General features: G+C 41.1%; 1 protein-coding gene across 2 annotated transcripts in view; it reads left to right on the top strand.

The window, feature by feature from the left end:
- The first annotated feature begins 512 nt into the window (after nt 1-512).
- Nucleotides 513-21359, top strand: part of TRPC5 (transient receptor potential cation channel subfamily C member 5) — a 397050-nt gene continuing 376203 nt past the window's right edge. Inside the window, exon 1 of one of the 2 annotated variants that reach the window (XM_080653342.1) lies at nt 513-1388. The gene's annotated coding sequence lies outside the window, so the exon portion shown is untranslated. The remainder of the gene's footprint in view (nt 1389-21359) is intronic. The other variant, XM_080653344.1, reaches the window with a different exon arrangement.

Genomic DNA, 21359 nt, shown 5'->3' with positions numbered 1-21359 from the left:
GAGGGGCAGGTGGGGGTGTCACTGTCCAAAGCAGGGGACACTCAGAGCAAAGGGCAAAAAGAGACTGCAAGCCAGGCGCCCGGAGGCGCTGCGGTCCCTTCAACCGGCGCTCAGCCCCCCAGTCTCTACCACCACCGGGGGAGGAGGAGACCCGAAGAAAAAAAACAAAAACGAATGAAACAGAAAATTCCCTACCGATGGGGGAGAGATGAGACGGTGGGACAGGGCAGCAGGGACGGACTTGGGGTTGCTGCTGAGGCTTCCTTCCACCCCTGGCCACCAAGCTGCAGAGAAGGCAGGAGCTGCTGCCCCTGCAGGCTGCCCCTTCCTCCCTCTTTCCTTTCCGGATCCCTGACTCCCCCGCCCCGCCCCGCCCCGCCCTCCCCTGCTGAGAGCGGGGTGTGTGTGTGAGGCAATAGCCTGGGCTGGGGGGAGGTGAGAGGTGCTTTCACCCACCTCACAGTCTCTCCCCCACCTCCGCCCTCCTCTCTCTCACACATGTACACACACACACACACAAGCGCGCGCGTGCGCGCGCGCGACGGGTTCTCCAGCTAGCAGCCACCCAAAGGGAGGGAGAAAGAACAGGAGCAGAGGAAGCAAGGAGCAGATAGAAAGGAAAAGGAAGAGCTCAGGGTTAGACATTTTTGGAGCTAGGGGTGGGGAAGAGAAAAGGAGCGCGCCTCCTAGATTTTCCCCCACCCCTCTTTGCTTTTCTCTCCCTTTCGCTGTATATAGTATTTTCCAGAAGCTGCAGCAAAAGGGGACAGAAACCTAGTCTGGAAAGATTTTGAGGGGTGGCTGGGGCTCCCGCCAGCTTCTACCTAATAGCTGGAGCTTGAGTGTGCATTTGTATATGTAAGAGTGTGAATGCGGTTCTCTCTCTCTCTCTCTCTCTCTCTCTCTCTCTCTCTCTCTCTCTCTCTCTCTCTCCTCTCACTTTCTGTGTTAGTTACCCCTGTCAATTCCCCCGTGTCAGCTTCTCTTCTTGTTATGGTGTGGCTGACTGCGTGAAGGGAGTGCGGGCATTTGAAGGGGCCCAGGTTAGCTCTGAGAACCAGGAGAAGCTAGTGAGAGGTAGAGCAAAGAGTTTCAGGGCGCTGACGAAGGCGAAAGGTATAGGAGGGCCAGCCAACGAAAGGAAACTTTGGAGATGTTTGAAGATCAAAGAGAGAAACCGAGATAGGAGCCAGTATTTTCGTCCCTCACAGAACCCCGCCCCTTTTGCTGTGCTCATCAGCCCACCCGCCCAGCAGCCTGGAGGCCCCGAGCTGTCCCAGGCGGCTCTTAGCGTACTGCGGGAGAAGAGTCCTGTAAGGTGGCTGCACCGCGATCCCTGGCTCTGGGACACCAGAAGACGCAGATCTGAATAAATCACTTGACCTGGGGTAAGTGGACAGGTGGCTCCGTGCCCTCGGCTTTGCTGCAAGAGCGTTTCCAAAGGGTGGAAAGGTGCTGGTTGAGTGAAAGTGTGGGGATGGGGATGCTGAGGGCTGGGAAGCACTGGCTGTGGGCTGAGGTGATAGGGAGCAGTGCAAAGGCAGCAACAGATTGTCTTTGGACACAGGGAGAGAGATGTAGTGGGAGGAAACTCTAGGGGCATTAAGATAAGGTGGCTTGGGATGTTCTCCTAAACCAGAGCTTTGCCCTACCTTTGGACAGTGATCTGCTCCATTCCTGGGTAGGTATTAAGCTCCCTGGGAACCTGCTCTCTGGCCTCTTCAAAATCAGCTGGGAAGTGGGCATGGGAATAAGAATGCTGGCCCTTTTGCCAAAAGCCACTTCAAGATGCAGAGGGTGAGCTCATAAGGGTTCAGGAACAAGAAGAAGGAACTTATTTTTGTTTTATATTCTTCAACCTTAAGAAATGGCCAGATTAATCTGCCTGGCTTCCTTAAATGAAACAGGAAATGCAGATTGGGGGCATCAGTCAAATCTCTGATCCAAAGTGGACACCCTCCTCCCTGCAAACACACACACTAACTTGGGCAGTTATGTTCATTACACACACACACACACACACACACACACGTACTGGGCTGTATTCACAGATCCTGATCTTTCTCCCTGGTTTCTAAGAATGAGACTGGAAGGACTTATTCCACATTTCCAACCTGGCCTCTCTGGCCATAGTCAGGTGTGTGGTAATGGCTGAAGTGCTAGCAATGTTATCACTCCCTCATGAAATGTCTGGAGTCCGGAAACCAGCCTAAAAGACAGTATCATTGAACTTTACCTGAGTTTATTATACAAGTAGGAGAGACACAGTCTAATAAAAATTGCTCTTTTTAAATATTGTTCGTGTCAGCTCTGGCTTCAAATGAGAAATAATTACTCTATTGACATAGCACGCAGACCTGTTTGCCTATTGCCATATATTTATCTCCATGGCATTTAGCAAATATGGCAAGTTTATATGTCAGCATTCATAACTGTCTATTGTCAGTCTCAAGCATTTTTTGGTATTCTATAGATTATCTGTATCATGTCTCTTTTTCCATAGACTCTTAATAAGCTGAGATATAAATGATGTCAAATGGTACCTTTCACTCAGTCTTTAACATCTGCTTATTTCAAATCAAAAGGCATGGAAATACATTCACGTAGTATCAAGTTGGTTTCAAAACAAATGTTTAGCCTGGGATAAAGGAAATAAACAGGGTCAAGAGGAGCCTCTGTCAACTGTTTGCAAGGTTGAAGGAAAAACTGAATGCCACTTGAAATCTATGTTTGGTCCCTGGGAGATGCTGGTTGCATGAAGTTTCACCATATATGTGGTGTGTGTGTGTGTGTGTGTGTGTGTGTGTGTGTGTGATGCTTTCATATAATATATGTGTGTGTGCATTTGTGTGTGTGTATTTTTTCAAGGACCTGGATCAACCCCATACTACAAATCTGGGTTCTGTGTTCCTGTAGCAGAGAGGAGAGCAGTTGAATTTGTCCTTCCAAAGTACCCAGGCTCTTCTGTTAAACTTTCTGCTTATTATTATCTTACTGGAATACAAAGAATTACCTCCTCCAATTCAGCAAATGAGAGAAACCAATTTTTGCATTAAGTGGAACTGTTTATGTGGCATCAGGCAATTTGTTCTAGTGCTCACTGCTGAGGGACAGAACGGAACGAGGATTACTCAAGCAGGATCTGAAAAGGTGCCCATTCTGTTACATTCTGTTACTTTTTTTAAGGAACTCATAAGCAAATATCTTCTTAGATACATTAAAATTACACTTTCCCACAGATAGCAAAGACCAGGCTGCAGACAGGTAGGAAAGAACTGGCAGCTTCATAAATGGGAAGAACTGAAAGTGTCAACAGGGACGAAGCCTAAGGTGTAGGCCTTTGTTCTGTTCTTGGTGATGTATCTGGCTGCCACAGTGGGTCCTGATCCATGGTTCCTCAGGGACAAAGAGGTAGGCAGGGCAGGGATCCAGAACCAATGATATTGACAGTTGTATTGACACAAGTTCACTTGACTTCAGTGTATGTTCCAACATAGAGACCTAGACTATATCTGCCATCTCTACCAGCTATAAGAGTGATAGTCTTATCATTCCATTCTTCCTCAAATTAACAACCAAAATCAGAATGACACACAGAACCACAACACTTAGAGAAGGCTTGGCCAGAAAATTAGAAGAGGAATAGGACAGAATCCAAAGATGTTTTGAAATACATGGGAAGAAAACCAACCTGATATTTGCTTTCCTTTGCTTAGGCTAGAGATAGAATTAGTTCAGAAAATTGATTCAGATTGAAGCACCCTAAAATTGCCTACAATTTGTCATATAAACACTGAGTAAATAGTGATAGAATTCCTTAGAACCAGAGAATTTGACATGTTGGAGTACATTTTTACTTTGCTATCTTATTTTACTACTTAGCATATTAAATTCTTATCTACTAGCCATGTAGGTGCTTAATTATCGAATGGATACTTCAAATGTGTCATGCTACTTTCCTTCAGCCTGCTTCCAAATACTCAAAGTTGTCTTTTGCCATGGCTCCACCACTGAAGGAGAGGGACCAAACCATTTCTACCTGCTTTACTTCTGCCAAAGATTCTCATTTTCAGCTAAGTACACTAAGCTATTCTGAAGTCTTTTGTTAGCTGGGCAATATGAGGGGCAGGACATTTCTCCCCAAGGTGCCATCAACCTAATCTGGCCTTGTCATTTTCCATGTTATCAGGGAGGGGTATGACAAAGTTTTCAGCCTGCAGACAGAAATGATACTTCATTCTAGGCACAATTGCAACTAATCAACCCCAGATTGGGGATAAATTAAGACTAGCCACCAAGCCCAGAGCTTAGTAGCTGAGGTTTCCATAGTGTCATCCTTTCTAAAACTCATGTGCCTTTCCTTCTGTTGATGAGTCTTTTAAGCCCTTTGTCCAGTGAAACTAATCAACCCATCCCAATAGCAAAGGTTGAATTCTAAATGACTCAACTGTGGTCTTATAAACAAATGTGTACATCATGTTCCACTGAGTAAGAACAGATGATTTCAAAATTAATAATAATAATAATAATCCTATCTAAAAAAAGGGTAATATGCAAATTAACCATCACTCCCCTATACCCACAAGCCATGCCCACAAGCCATGCCCACCAGCCAATCAGGAGCGAATATGCAAATAAACCCAACCAAGATGGCTATGGCCACAGAGAGCAGGAGGGAGGCTTGGGTTTCCCCGGCAATGGAGGAAGCCAAGCTTTCCGCCTGCCCTTGCCGGCCTAGGCCTCCACTCAAGGCTACAAAGTTTCAATGATAGAAGATACATAAACCCAAACAGAAATGGCAGCAGCCACGGAGCTGGAAAGAGCAGGAGGCTAGGGTTGCCCCCGGCGATGGAGGAAGCCAAGCTTTCCGCACACCCTGGCCAGCCCAGGCCTCGCTTAAGGCTACAAAGTTTCAATTATAGAAGATACATAAATCCCCAAAAAAATGGCTGCCGCCACAGAGCAAGCAGCAGGCTTGGCTCTGCTCCAGGCTACGAAGTTTCAATTGTAGAAGATAAATAAACCCCAGATACCAGGGCCTCCGCTTGGGTCCCCAGGGGGCGTGGCCGGCCTGCAAACCACCACAGGCCCCTGGCCCAGGCTGCCCCATGCCCAAGGGAACCCCCACCCTGATCCGGGACACCCTTCAGGGCAAACCAGCTGGCCCCCACCCATGCACCAGGCCTCTATCCTATCTAATAAAAGAGTAATATGCAAACTGACCATCACTCCAACACACAAGGTGGCTGCCCCAATGTGGTCAAAGATCCTGCCCCCATGTGGACACAAGATGTGCCACCACAAGATGGCCAGCAAGGGAGGGCAGTTGGGAGGGACCAGGCCTGCAAGGGAGGGCAGTTAGGGGTGACCAAGCCGACAGAGGAGGGAAGTTGGGGGCGACCAGGCCTGCAGGGAGAAGCAGTTGGGAGGGACCCAGGCCTGCAGGGGAGGGCAGTTAGGGGTGACCAGGCCTGCAGGGGAGGGCAGTTAGGGGCAAATAGGCTGGCAGGTGAGCAGTTAGGCATCAATCAGGCTGGCAGGCATAAGCAGTTAGGGGCAGTCAGGAAGGCAGGCAGGCGAGCAGTTGGGAGCCAGCAGTCTTGGATTGTGAGAGGGATGTCCGACTGCCCAAACGGGCAGTGGGACATCCCTCTAGGGGTCCCAGATTGGAGAGGGTCCAGGCTGGGCTGAGGGACACCCCCCTCCCCCGTGCATGAATTTTGTGCACTGGGCCTCTAGTAATAATAATAATATCTGCTGGAGCAAAGCAAAACTTACAGTTCACTGGGTCAAGGGCACTTTGCAAGCTTCCTATGTTTGGTTCTCTATCACCCATTACAGAGTTGGCACTTAAATGCAATTGCCCCAGCTTTTTGCCTTAGCAAAAACAAAGAAAGAGCAGATGGTGGAAAACATGCAGTGATCATGGCAGAGTCCAATATCTTCACTTCATCTATAGAGAAATTGTGACCCAGAGAGTAGAAATGATTAAATCACACAGCTAGTTAGTGACAGAACCAAAATCAGAATCCAAGACTGCCTGCTAGTACTGAATAAATTTCCTAAAGCTCTCTGGAAATCTCTCCAAGAAATCAAAAGGAAACCAAAGCCAGGTTTACTAAGATCACAACCCTCTACTTCCATCTCATACTCATATTTACATTTTTATATTTACATGTTCACTGTCATATATTTGTGACTTGTTTTCTTACCACTTGCCCCTAACATACACACACACACACACACACATGCATGCACACACACACACACACACACACACACACACACTTCTATTTTGCTAGCTAAGAAAATGTGGCATATGCCTACAGCTAGCATATTCAGGTGGAGGCAAAATTAAACATGATGAAGATTTAACTGATCACACTTTCCTTGCTGATCTGGTTCACAAGGTGCCTAGAAAACTGAGTCTCTGCAGCTCCCTATTAATTTTGAGTAATAGAAGCCGGTGAAATCCAGTGACTATGGCTCTGGTTCTAATCCAGTGACTCAGTCTTGGAATTGGCACCCATAAATACCCATGCATACACACACACACACACACACAGTCACACACACTTCCTGAAAAATTAAAACAAAGGAAATAAAAAGTACAAGTCAGATGGTTTTATAGTAGACTATGATAAAAAGAAGGTTTGTTAGGAGTGGGGGGTGGTATTATTTCGTAACTCCATTCCCTAGGGTCTGTGCTTGGTTTCTACTAATCCCACCCTACTTTCTTTTAGAATCTGAGAAAATAGGCTGATGCAAACATGTCTATTAGAGCCCAGAAGGAAGATGTGAAGAACTTTTACATTATAGTGAGGATATCACAAAGTGAAGAAAGAGAGGCTAAGATGACGTGGGCTTGGGTTTTGCTATTCTAAGTGTGGTCACCACACCAGTAGCACTACCATCCACTGGAAGCTATTTATAAATGCAGAATTTTAGACCTTTCATTAGACTTACTGAATTGGAATCTGATTTTTAAGAAGACCCTCAATGATTTGTTTGCATACTCAAGTTTGAGAGTTGCTGAACTATAGTTTATCCAAAAATCATCTGAAAGTCATTTGAGAAGAGACAATGTGTGCTGGGCATTTAGGGACAATTCATGTAGCTTATCACTAAAAAATATAAACTTTCCCCAGGTCCACTTCTCTCATTATCCAGCATAAAAGCATTAAGTGTAGGCAGGAGAGATTATTCAAAGGGAGTCAGACCACAAGATTGTTCTGTTTACCAGAAGGACCTGGGTTTGGGGACTCACACAAACCTGAGTTCAAATCTTAGCTGTGTCCACAAAGAACTAGCTGTGTAAATTTGTGCAAGGTACTTTGAGCCTCAGATACCTGATCAGTATAAAGGGATTAACATTGAAATTGAGTTGTTAAGATTAACTGAGACACTATAAGACACTTACCTACTGTGAACAATCAAAACATGAAAGATATTATTATAAGTAATATGATTTGGCCAATAATTTTAGTTTGCCAGAAAACTCATCACTTGATGTGATGTCTACCCCCTGTCGCAAGCCCTCATCCCACCCCCACCAGTGTCTTGTGTCCATTGGTGTGCTTATATGCATGCATACAAGTCCTTTGTTTGATCTATTTCCCTCCTTCCCCAACACTCCCCATTCTTCCCGCTGTAATTTGAGGTACCTAGCATCTTGGTGTGAATCACATTGGGCTTTCCACAGATATAATACTAAGAAAGACAAACAAAAGTATTTGAACAAAGTGGAGGTCCAAAAAACAAATATTATTCTGAAAAAATTAGAGGTGTCCCTAATCACTTCACAGAATAAGACTGAAGTCAGATTGACCCTATTCTATATAGCATGTATCAAAATTATCAAGTTAGAAAGTTAGTAGTGAGGTTCTTTCTGCATGTTTATACATATATGCAGTAGTGAAACACATGTACATACAGACCCATCCATCCATACAGACACACACACACACACACACACACACACACACACACACGTCCTTCAATGGACCAACTATGAAAAAGTCAAAGATGAAACAGCATTCTAGGGGCAGAAATAAATATTATAGGATTTCTGGCCTGATAGCAATCTGTAAAGATGGGTGAATAATAACTCCTACTTCACAGGATGAATGGGAGATAATATCTGGGTTAAAACAATGATTTAGGTAAAGGCATAGCAGAGAAAGTCAATAAATAAATATTTCTTTTAAAAGATGTTTTTATTGATTTGAGGAAGGGAGAGAGAGGGAAAGAGAGAAACAGATGAGAGAGAACCATGGATGGTTGCTTCCTGCGTGCCCCCCTATGGGGACAAAACAGAGAAACTCAATAAATATTTCTTAATCTTAGCCAACAAAAGGGGCAAAAATGTTATAGATAATTCCCCACCTAAGCTACAATGATTTTTCCTCCAGAAACTAGTGGTGTTATATAAGAAATACTTTACCTTACCAGCATCTTACAAAGGTCAGCTCAACAACAGTTAACACCTAGAGAGTGCTCAGTTATGTACCAAACATTTTACATGTAGTATCTCATTTAAATCCTCACAACAACTCCATGAAATGGGTACATTATCATCTTTATTTTACATATGAACTCAAAGGAATTAAAAATAACTTGTTCATGTTATAATTTAATAACATAGGTAAATATTATGCCTATCACTTTTTTTATAGATGAAAAAAAGAGCAGATCCTACTTTCTCCCAGCTCATAGTGCTCTCTACCTGCTCAGTTTTTCTCACCTGTAAAATATGTACCTATGATTATTGAATTTTATAACTTCCAATAAATTTCAATAAAATCACTAAGCAGTAGATTCTCTAAAGACTTATGGATGGGCATATCTAATCTGGGCAGCCTGATTGCAAAGACACAGAAACAGACACCACAAACTCTGGGTCCCATTTCCTTGGCATGTTTGAAACCTCAAGCTTCTTTTGAAACAGAGGATGCCCATCATGTGTTGATATTTAAGAGGATAAGATTAGTGTGGCATCCAAAATCTTATAAAAGACAATATAAATGACAAATTTATAAGATTTTTGGGATCACCCTAAATTAAAAAATAGCAATTGCTATCAATTATTGAACATCTTTGTATTAGTTCTTTATTGTGGCCAAAACAGACCTCCACACTTTAGCAGTTTTTTTATTGTTTAAAATATTACATATATTAGTACATATATCTTCTTTTTTTCCCCATTGACCTTCCCCAGCCTCCCCTAACCCCTGTCGCAGGCCCTCATCCCACCCCCACCAGTGTCTTGTGTCCATTGGTGTGCTTATATGCATGCATACAAGTCCTTTGTTTGATCTATTTCCCTCCTTCCCCAACACTCCCCATTCTTCCCGCTGTAATTTGACAGTTTGTTCAGCGCTTCACTGCCTCTGAATCTATCTTTTTATTCATCAGGTTATAATGTTCTTTATTTTCCATAAATGAGTGAGATCTTCTGGTATTTTTCTTTCATTGCCCAGCTTATTTCACTTAACATAATGCTCTCCAGGTCCATCCATGCTGCTGCAAATGGTAAGAATGCCTGCTTTTTTATAGCAGTGTAGTATTCCATTGTGTAGATGTAACACAGTTTTCTAATCCACTCATCTGCTGATGGGCATTCAGGCTGTTTCCAAATCTTAGCTATGGTCAATTGTGCTGCTATGAACATAGGGGTGCATATATCCTTTCTGATTGGTGTTTCTAGTTTCTTAGGATATAATCCTAGAAGTGGGATTACTGGGTCAAATGGGAGTGCCATTTTTACTTTTTTGAGGAAACTCCATACTGTTCTCCACAGTGGCTGCACCCATCTGCATTCCCAACCAGCAGTGCAGGAGGGTTCCTTTTTCTCCGCATCCTCACCAGCACTTGTCCTTTGTTGATTTGTTGATGGTTGCCATTATGACAGGTGTGAGATGATACCTCTTTGTCGTTTGATTTGCATCTCTCAGATAATTAGTGACTTTGAGCATGTTTTCATGTGTCTCTTGGCCTTCCTTCTGTCTTCTTTCAAGAAGATTCTATTAAGGTCCGTTGCCCACTTTTTTATTGGATCATTTATCTTCCTTTTATTAAGTTGTATAAGTTCCCTGTAGATGTTGGAGATTAAACTTTTATCAGTGATAACATTTGCAAATATGTTCTCCCATACAGTGGGCTTTCTTGTTGTTGTGTTGATGGCTTCTTTTGCTGTGAAAAAGCTTTTTATTTTGATGTAGTCCCATTTGTTTATTTTCTCTTTAGCTTCCATTGCCCTAGGAGTGGTATCGGTGAAGAAATTGCTTCAGCATATGTCTGAGATTTCTCTGCCTGTGGATTCCTCTGGTATTTTTATGGTTTCCCGTCTTATGTTTAAGTCCCATATCCAATTTGAGTTAATTTTTGTGTATGGTGTAAATTGGTGGTCTAGTTTCATTTTTTTGCATGTACCTGTCCAATTTTCACAACACCCTTTATTGAAGATACTGTCTTGACTCCATTGTATGTTCATGCCTCCTTTGTCAAATGTTAATTGAACATAGTGCTTTGGGTCCATATCTGGATTCTCTATTCTATTCCATTGGTCTTTATGTCTCTTCTTGTGCCAGTACCAGGCTGTTTTGAGAACAGTGGCTTTGTAGTACAGCTTGATATCTGTTATTGAGATCCCACCTACTTTGTTCTTCTTTCTCAGGATTGCTGTGGCTATTCGGGGTCTTTTTTCATTCCAGATGAATATTTGGGGAGTTCTTTCTAGGTCTGTGAAATATGCCATTGGTATCTTAATGGGGATTGCATTGAATCTATAGATGGCTTTGGGTAGTATGGACCTTTTAATGATGCTGATTCTCCCAATCCATGAACATGGTATGTTCCTCCATCTATTTACGTCTTCCTCTATCCCTTTTTTCAGTGTCCTGTAGTTTTCTGCGTATAGGTCTTTTACCTCCTTAGTTAAGTTTATTCCTAAGTATCTTAATTTTTTTGGTGTGATGGAAAATGGGATTGCTTTTTTAGTCTCTCTTTCTGTAAGTTCACTATTGGTGTATAGAAATGCCATAGATTTCTTGGCTTAATTTTATATCCTGCTACATTGCCGAACTCAATTATTAAGTCTATTAGTTTTTTGATGGAGACTTTAGGGTTTTCTATGTACAGTATCATGTCATCTGCAAATAAGGACAGCTTTACTTCTTCTTTTCCAATTTGGATGCCTTTTATTTACTCTTCTTGTCTAATTGCAATGGATAATACTTCCAGTACTATGTCGAACAGGAGTGGTGAGAGTGGGCATCCCTTTCTTGTTCCTGTTCTTAGGGGAAATGGTTTTAGTTTTTGCCCATTGAGTATGATGTTAGCTGTGGGTTTATCATATATGGTTTTTATTATGTTGAGATATGATCCTTCTGTTCCCTCCTTGTTGAGAGTTTTTATCAAGGAAGGGTGTTGGATTTTGTCAAATGCTTTTCTGCATCAATTGATATGACTATGTGATTTTTATCTCTCAATTTGTTTATGTGATTTATCACATTTATTGATTTGCGGATATTGTACCATCCTTGCATTCCTGGGATAAATCCTACTTGGTCACAGTGTATGATCTTTCTGATGTAGTGCTGGATCCAATTTGCTAGAATTTTGTTGAGGATTTTGGCATCTATGTTCAGGACGGATATTGGCCTGTAATTCTCTTTCTTTTTTTTTATTGTTTAAAGTATTACAAATAGTAGTACATATGTCTCCTTTGTTTTTCCCCCATTGACCTCCCCCTGGCCTCCCCTACCCCCAGTACATGCCTTTGCCTCCCCCCCCCCCTCAGTGTCTTGTATCCATTGGTTATGCTTATATGCATGCGTAGAAGTCCTTTGGTTGATCTCTTACAGGCCCCCCGCCCCCACAACCTCCCCTGCCTTCCCCCTGTAGTTTGACAGTCTGTTCAATGCTTCTTTGCCTCTGTATCTATTTTTCCCCATTTCGTTCCCTTAAAAAATCTTGCCTCTGCAAACTAGAAATAAGCGTATAATAACAAAAAATGTTTGAGTCCCAATTTCAATGTCAAACAGTTCCTTATGTGTACATGTCAGCAATGATATCTGGATGGTGGGCACATGGTGGCAATGCAGGTCCGATCCTCTCTGGTTTGGTCCTAGGCAACCTTCTGCGATGCACAGCTGCTGACTGCTAGCGTGGCAAGGCATTGTCAGCGTCTTCCATCTCTGTACTGTTTCTCATCTTGTCTTCGTGGTTGGAGCAGACCTGTCAATTCCTCTCTGTTGCAGGAATCCACATGGTTTGGAGCTGTTTTCTGAAAATATACAAACATATACTCCACAAAAAGTTAATAAAGGAATCTTTTCTATATAATTGATTTGGGATCCTTTTTATTTTTGCCCAAACAATTTTCCTTTGTCTTATTTAGACACCATGTGTGTTTTTCATGGGTGTCTTGCTGTTAGCATTACAAATGAAAATTAATTTTGTAAAGTAAAAATTTTCTAGCTGTAATTAACTTACAGGATATTTTTCCTTACATGATATTACCCTACTAGCCCCCCTTTTTTGATTAATGGAGGCTTTTGTAAATCTTATAATGCAGTCTTGATAACTTTACATTTTAATTTTTTGCACAAAAATATGACTGCTTTAGGTTCATTGCATGTTCAGGAATTTTACCATGAGATGAAATACCAATAGAAATTTTAGTTACTACTTTAGGAACAGCTTTTTGTCCAGTACAATTAAATTTTCTTGAATATTCACTTATTTCAATTAGTTCATTTAAATTAATCTCACAACTTGATTATTATTTTACTGTCAAATTTAACACTCTACCAACAATCTTAGTTTACCCTGTAAATATTAGTGGGAAGGATTATTTGCATTCTTGAGTAGGCCCTGAGCATTCCTGCTGCTAGGCTGGATTTAGATATAGGGCAGCTGCTGTCGGCCAAGTCACTGTCTGTCACCTGTGTCCCGATCTGAGCTGGGTGTGGGAAGCAAAGCAGTCATGGGGGCAGGAGACCTCCCTCAGACAGGGTGAAGGTTCAGGCCCCTGCAAGGTTGGGGGGTGAGGGTCTGTGCCCCACCTCTGTTGACCCCCAAGTTCTCTCCTGATGGCATCCCTGCGACTGTGTCTGTCTTAGGTTGTTCCTTCCCTGAGGAATCTTACCCGTCTCTGGCTAACCAGTCATCCTCCTGGGCCAAGCAGGGTGATGTGAGGTTCAGTTCTGTCTCCTTGGTTGCCTATGCCCCTGTGGCCTCCATGCCCAGCACCTGCCTTGGGAACCCCTGGCCTGCTGGCGGGGCCCCAGCACTGATCACATATCTCGGGGAACTCAGGTTTCTTCTCCAGGGAGGGCTCAGCTCACACGATTGGACGAGAGAGAGATCCATGGTACCAGCCACCACGAGGCTTCAAGCTCAGCATGAACAGAAAGCTCAGGCAACAGCTGTGGGCAATTGGATTGTGAGAAGAGGGTCCCTCTTGGCTCAAAAGGCAAGAGGGGCCAATATAGAATGCTCAAGTGCCTTCCCAGCACCTTAATTCCTCTGAAAGGGATTAAATCCTTTCATGTCCTTTTTTTTTAATTGCTGCCAAACATTCAAACAATTAGTTTGTAAGTTTGTTTGGGATAATTGTACAATATGCTATTGTAAAATATCTAAAATTATAATGGCATCGTAGAATAATATCATGTAAAAATATTCTTTGCTCTAGGCCATGGCAATTCAATTTCAAAATGGCTGTCAATTTCTTTTTGTAACTTTATATAAACTTTGTCAGGGAGGCAAAAACACAAATTACTTACTTTAGTTCAAGAGGCCAAATATATTGACTTTCAATTACAATCCTTACGACTTTTGAAGGAAACTTCTCTTTGTTTCCTTCCAAAATAATTTTCGGGCTACAGAGAGTTTCATGTAAAAATCTTTGTCACATGAAACAATTTCTCTTAAGGTTATGGTGGCCACTAGTATGGATTAGATTTAATATTTTATTTTTATTTTATTTTTTATTTTTACTTTTTTTAAATTTTTATTTTTTACATATGTGTCCTTATTTCCCCATAACCCCCCACCCCCACTTATGCCCCACCCCCTTGTTGTCTATGTCCATTGATTAGGCTCATGCATGCACACAAGTCCCTTGGTTGATCTCTCCACCTTACCCCCACCCTCCCCTACCTTCCCTGAGGTATGACGTGCTGATTGACGTTTCTCAGTCTCTGGATCTATTCTTGCTCATCAGTCTATGCCGTTCATTACATTCCACAAATGAGTGAGACCATGTGATATTTATTTTTGTCTGCCTGGCTTATTTGACTTAACATAATACTCTCCATCTCCATCCACGTTGTTGCAATTGATAGGAACTCCTTTTTTACCGCAGCATAGTATTCCATTGTGTAGATATACCACAGTTTTTTAATCCACTCATCTGCTGATGGGCATTCAGGCTGTTTCCAAATCTTAGCTATGGTCAATTGTGCTGCTATGAACATAGGGGTGCATATATCCTTTCTGATTCGTGTTTCTAGTTTCTTGGGATATATTCCTAGAAATGGGATCACTGGGTCAAATGGGGGTTCCATTTTTAGTTTTTTGAGGAAACTCCATACTGTTCTCCACAGTGGCTGTACCAGTCTGTATTCCCACCAGCAGTGCAAAATAATTTTCTGGAAAAGAGTTCCTTTTTCGCTGCATCCTTGCCAACACTTGTCATTTGTTGATTTGTTGATGATAACCCTTCTGACAGGTGTAAGATGGTACCGCATTGTTGTTTTGATTTGCATCTCTCTGATGATTAGTGACTTTGAGCAGGTTTTCATATGTCTCTTGGCCTTCCTTCTGTCTTCTTTCGAAAAGTGTCTATTTAGATCAGTTGCCCATTTTTTGATTGGGTTGTTTATCTTCTTTTTGTTAAGTTTTATGAGTTCTCTGTAAATGTTGGAGATTAAACCCTTATCATTGATATCATTGGCAAATATGTTCTCTCATGCAGTGGGGTTTCTTGTTGTTTTATTGATGGTTTCCTTTGCTGTGCAAAAGCTTATTTGCATGTAGTCCCATTTGTTTATTTTCTCTTTAGTTTCCATTGCCCTAGGGCAGTATCAGTGAAGGAGTTCCTTCGGCATATGTCTGAGATTTTGCTGCCTGTGGATTCCTCTAGTATTTTTATGGTTTCCCATCTTATGTTTACATCCTTTATCCATTTTGAGTTTATTTTTGTGTATGGTGTAAGTTGGTGATCTAGCTTCATTATTTTGCATGTATCTGTCCAATTTTCCCAACACCATCTGTTGAAGAGACTGTCTTGACTCCATTGTATGTTCGTGCCTCCTTTGTCAAATATTAATTGAGCATAGTGATTTGGGTCTATTTCTGGTTTCTCTGTTCTATTCCATTGATCTATATATCTGTTCTTGTGCCAGTACCAGGTTATTTTAAGAACAGTGGCTTTGTAATACAGCTTGATATCTGGTATTGAGATCCCACCTACTTTGTTCTTCTTTCTCAGGATTACTGCAGCTATTCGGGGTCTTTATTTATTCCAGATAAATTTTTGGAAAGGTTGTTCTAGGTCTGTGAAATATGTCGTTGGTATTTTAAGGGGAACTGCATTGAATTTATAGATTGCTTTGGGTAGTTTGGACATTTTGATGATGTTGATTGTACCAATCCATGAACATGGTATGTTCTTCCATCTGTTGATGTCTTCCTCTATCTCTTTTTTCAGTGTCGTGTAGTTTTCCACATATAGTTCTTTTACCTCCTTAGTTAAGTTTATTCCTAGGTATCTTAATTTTTTTGGTGCGATTGGAAATGGGATTGCTTTTTTAGTCTCTCTTTCTGTAAGTTCACTATTGGTGTATAGAAATGCCATAGATTTCTTGGCGTTAATTTTGTATCCTGCTACATTGCCAAATTCATTTATTAAGTCTAGTAATTTTTTGATGGAGTCTTTAGGGTTTTCTATGTACAGTATCATGTCATCTGCGAATAAGGACAGTTTTACTTCTTCTTCTCCAATTTGGATGCCTTTTATTTCTTCTTCTTGTCTGATCGCAATGGCTAGTACTTCCAGCACTATATTGAACAGGAGTGGTGAGAGTGGGCATCCCTGTCTTGTTCCTGTTCTTAGGGAAAATGGTTTTAGTTTTTGCCCATTGAGTATGATGTTGGCTGTGGGTTTATCATATACGGTTTTTATTATGTTCAGGTATGATCCTTCTATTCCCACCTTGCTGAGAGTTTTTATCAAGAAAGGATGTTGGATTTTGTCAAATGCTTTTTCTGGATCAATTGACATGACTATGTGATTTTTATCTCTCAATTTGTTTATGTGATACATCACGTTTATTGATTTGCGAATATTGTACCATCTTTGCATCCCTGGGATAAATTCTACCTGGTCATGGTGTATGATCTTTCTGATGTACTGTTGGATCTGATTTGCTAGAATTTTGTTGAGGATTTTGGCATCTATATTCATGAGGGAAATTGGCCTGTAATTCTCTTTAATTGTGTTATCTTTATCTGGTTTTGGTATTAGGGTGATACTGGCTTCATAGAAGGAGCTTGGAAGTGTTCCTTCCTCTTTAATTTTCTGGAATAGTCTGAAGAGGATAGGTTTTAGTTCTTCCTTGAATGTTTGGTAAAACTCCCCTGTGAAGCCGTCTGGCCCCGGGCTTTTGTTTGCTGGAAGCTTTTGATGACTGCTTCAATTTCTTCCATAGTTAGCAGCCTATTGATATTAATGAATCTTCCTGAGTGAGTTTTGGAAGATTGTATTTTTCTAGAAATGTGTCCATTTCCTCCAAATTGTGTAATTTGTTAGAATAGAGTTGTTCATAGTATTTTTTAACAATCCTTTATATTTCTGTGGGGTCTGTAGTTATTTCACGTCTTTCATTTCTGATTTTGTTTATTTGGGTGCTCTCTCTTTGCTTCTTGGTGAGCCTGGCTAGAGGTTCATCAATCCTGTTTATCCTTTTGAAGAACCAGCTATTGGTTTTGTTGATCTTTTGTATTTTTTTTTTTGGTCTCAATGTCGTTTATCTCCACTCTGATCTTTATTATTTCCTTCCTTCTGCTTACACTGGGCTTTTCTTGTTGCTGTATTTCTAACTCTTTGAGTTGCAAGGTTAGGTGATTTATTACCATTGTTTCTTGTTTTTTTGCAGTAGGCTTGAAGAGCTATGAACTTCCCTCTCAAGACTGTTTTCGCTGTGTTCCATAGATTTTGGATTGTTGTGTTTTCATTGTCGTTTGTTGCCATGATGTTTTTTATTACTTCCTTGATCTCTTTGCTAACCCAGTCATTGTTTAATAGCATGCTGTTTAGTCTCCAGGTGTTTGATTTTTTTTTGGATTGTTTTTATTGTAGTTGATTTCCAGTTTTATGCCACTGTGATCTGAGAAAGATGCTTGATATGATTTCTATCTTCTTGAATTTGAAGAGACTTTGCCTGTGACGGAACATATGGTCTATCTTTGAAAATGATCCAGGTGCACTTGTGAAGAATGTATATTCTGTGGCTTTGGGGTGAAATGTTCTGAAGATGTCAATTAATTGCATCTGGTTTAGTGAGTCATTTATTATTGATGTTTCTTTGCTGATTTTTTTTTAGAGAATTTGTGCAATGGTGATAGTGTGGTATTAAAGTCTCCTTCTATGATTGTATTGTTGTCAATATCTCTCATGATATCCGCCAGGAGTTTTTTTTTTTTTTATGTATTTGGGTGCTCCTGTGTTGGGTGCGTATATGTTTACCAGAGTTATTTCTTCTTGTTGGTTTGTTCCCTTTAGTATTACGAAGTGGCCTTCCTTATCTCTTGTTATGTCCTTCAGTTTGAGATCTAATATGTCAGATATAAGTATTGCTACCCCAGCTTTTTTTTCATTTCCATTCTCCTGGAAGACCTTTTTCCATCCCTTCACTTTCAGTCTGTGTGCTTCTTTTTTCTGAGGTCGGTTTCTTGTAGACAGCAGATATATGGGTCCTGTTTTCTTATCCAATCCGTTACCCTATGTCTTTTGATTGGGGCATTTAATCCATTTACATTTAAAGTTATTATTGATAGGTACTTATTTGTTGCCATTTTTATTCTTTACCCCTGTGTTCCTTCTTCTCTTCCTATTTCTTTTTTTTACAGCAGACCCTTTAGCATTTCTTACATTGCTGGTTTGGTGGTAATAATTTCCCTTAGTCCTTTTTTGTCTGTGAAGTTCCTGATTTCACCTTTAATTTTGATTGATAGCCTTGCTGGGTACAGTATTCTTGGATTCAGACCCTTCCTTTGCATGACTTTGTATATTTCATTCCATTCCCTTCTGGCCTGATGAGTTTCTGTTGAGAAATCAGTTGCTAGTCAGATGGGGGTTCCTTTGTAGGTAACTTTCTGTCTTTCTCTGGCTGCTTTTAAGATTCTTACTTTGTTGTTGGTGTTTGCCAATTTAATTATAATGTGCCTTGGCATCGGTCTTTTGGGGTTCATTTTGCTTGGGACTCTGTGAGCTTCTTGGATTTGTGTGGGTTTTTTCTTCCCTATATCAGGGAAATTTTCTGTCATTATTTCTTCAAACAGGTTTTCTATTCCTTGCTCAGTTTCCTCTCCTTCTGAATCCCCTATTATGCAGATGTTATTTTGTTTTGTGTTGTCCCAAAGTTCCCTTAGGCTCTCCTCCTGCTTTTTAATTTTTTTTTTCTAGAAGCTGCTCTACTTGGGTATTTTTTCCTACCTTGTCTTCTAGCTCACTGATGTGGTCCTCTGCTTCTTCTAGTCTACTTTTGATGCTTTCTATTGAGTTCTTTACAGTAGCAATGTCATTTTTCATTTCTTCTTGGTTCTTCTTCATTTCCTCTTGGTTCTTACACATATTGTCAAATTTGTCTTCCATTCTTTTTAGCCACCTTATGACCATTTCTCTGAATTCTTTCTCTGGAAGGTTGCTTGCCTCCATTTCGCTTACTTCCTTTTCTGGTGATTCCTGCTTTTCTATCATATGCGGGCTGTTTCTTTGTCTCCCCATGGTCTCTCTTCTCTGGGTGTCTTGTTATGTAGTTCTCTCTCTCCTTTCCGCTGTGGAGTGTAGAGTTCCTCTGAATCTGCATGTTTGCGCCAATTGGAGACTGGTGCTCTCGGGTTCGCAGCTGTTAGGTGGGTGCCACAGTTGTTGATTTTCAGGCTTCCAATAACGTCCACTTTCCCCTTCAAGATGGCGTGGTCTCCACGTCTGATCTCGTACCTCCGGTAGGGAACCCAGCAGCAGTGGGGGCTGCCCGGTCAGGGGAGCCCCATCCAGCAGTCCCCCACCTTCTCCTGGAGTAATGCTGACCCTCAACTCACCAACAAACACTCCCCATGTGACCCTCTGCTGTTCTTTCTATCTGCTCTGGGACAAGGCTCGGGACATGTCTGTCTATTCTGCCACCATTTTTTCCTTTGAGCCTTCTTATTTTTTTAAGGCAATATGGTCCAGGGCTCTGGTAGAGGAAGGTGACGTGGGCTTATAGAACCATAAGGAGGAGGTCTGGGTGGCAGGGTTCTGAGGAGAGATCTCAGGGTTGGCTACTGAAGTTCCTGGGCCCACATCCCACATGGCCCTCAGGCACTGGCGCCCAGGGTCAGGCATTCCCACACTTTAGCAGTTTTAAACAACACAGATTTGTCATTGTTATAGTTATATAGGTCTGAAGTCTGATTTGGGGATCATTAAAGTAAAATCAAGTTGTCAGCAGGCCTGAATTCACTTCTGGAGGCTCCAAGGGAGAACCTATTTCCTATTCAGGTTGTTGCCATAATTTACTACCTTACAGTTGTAGGACCGAAGTCCTGATTTATTTGCTGGCTGTCAGTTGAAGGACATTCCTAGCTTCTAGAGGTGACACACATTCCTTGGCCCATGGCCCCATTCTTCCAACTTCAAAGCCAGCCAAGGCAGATTGGGTACCTCTCACACTTTGAATATCTTCTGCCTCTTCTTCCTTTGCAGCTCTCTTTGACTATTATTCTTCCCTCTCTGCTTTTGAGAGCCCATGTGATCACATGGAGCTCACTGGATAATCCAGAATAATCTCTCTATCAACCTTAATTCCACCTGAAAAATTCCTTTTGTCATATAACCTAACAGATTCACAGGTTCTGGGGATGTATTGACATATTTAGAGGGTCATTATCCTGCCTACCACAATCTTCTTTGTGTTGAGTGGTACAAGTACATTACCTTAATCTTCAATACAGTCTTTTGTGATAATTATTATTATCCCCACTTAACAGATTAGGAAACAGGATCAGGCAAGTTAAATTGTATGCCTAATATAACATAGTTAGTCCATGATGGAGATAAGATTAGAATATTGGTCTCTCTTCCTCCAAGTCTTGCATTTTCCCTTGGCCTCCTCATTGCCAAAAAGCTCTTTTGTTTGTTATTTTTCTTTTCCTTTTTGTTATTCTTTTGTGTTTTCTCTTTTTTATTTAAATGATTGACTAGGTAATTTATGTCTATGGTTGAAAAATCAAAATATGTATATAAAAAGGCATTTAGTGAAAAAGCTTGCTCCTAATCTGTTTCACATCTATTTTATTGCCACAGCCCACCCATCCCCATTTTATTTCTTTTCCTCTAGAACTTCTGGATGAAAATACAAGAAACTGTGAATTAATATTCAGAAAAATCTTTACTTCAAAACAAAATCTCTCAAACTACCCCTCAAATCCATTTTGTCCTTTTGTAGTATTCTCTCTACAGTGTAACTTTGGAAGAACTAACATCCGTGTTAAAGGACAAGTCTTTGGACCAATCAGTTATCCAAGCAACTCATAACTATGCCCACTTTTAAAAAAATGTTTTATAGTCCCTTTGGCCCTGTGACACTCACCTGAATATTCTGTACTCTAATGCCTCCATATTGTTATATATCCCACCAATGTTATCTGAAAATTCCAGAATCCAGGAATGTCCAGCAATTCCAGTAGTTACAAAGGAGAGAGAGAGAGGGACGGAGGAAAAGAGGGAGGGAGAGAGATAGAGAGAGAAGAAAAAGAGGAGGGGAGAGGAGGGGAGAAGGAGAAGAGCAGAAGAGAGAGGAATGTCCATAGTGCATACTGGGGGGAAAACATAACAATTCATGAAATATAGTTATTATCATTCCATGTAGTAAAAAGATAATTCTATTTTAGTATAAATAAGCCCAATATCCTATTTATAAATAATATTTAACATTTACAAAGCTTTCTAACTTACAAAAAAAGAACATGGAACCCTTGCATAGTTGTAAACTTTGAAACAGATTGCCTTATAGTTTTGTAGCATGTTATACAGAAACAGACACAGAAAACAAAAGATGACAAGTTTGTTTAAACAAAGGATTGAA

Source organism: Plecotus auritus (assembly GCF_963455305.1).
Source record: "Plecotus auritus genome assembly, chromosome: X".
NCBI lineage: Eukaryota > Metazoa > Chordata > Mammalia > Chiroptera > Vespertilionidae > Plecotus > Plecotus auritus.
Note: the sequence above shows the minus strand (reverse complement) of the source record. Positions and strands in the feature narration are given on the sequence as shown.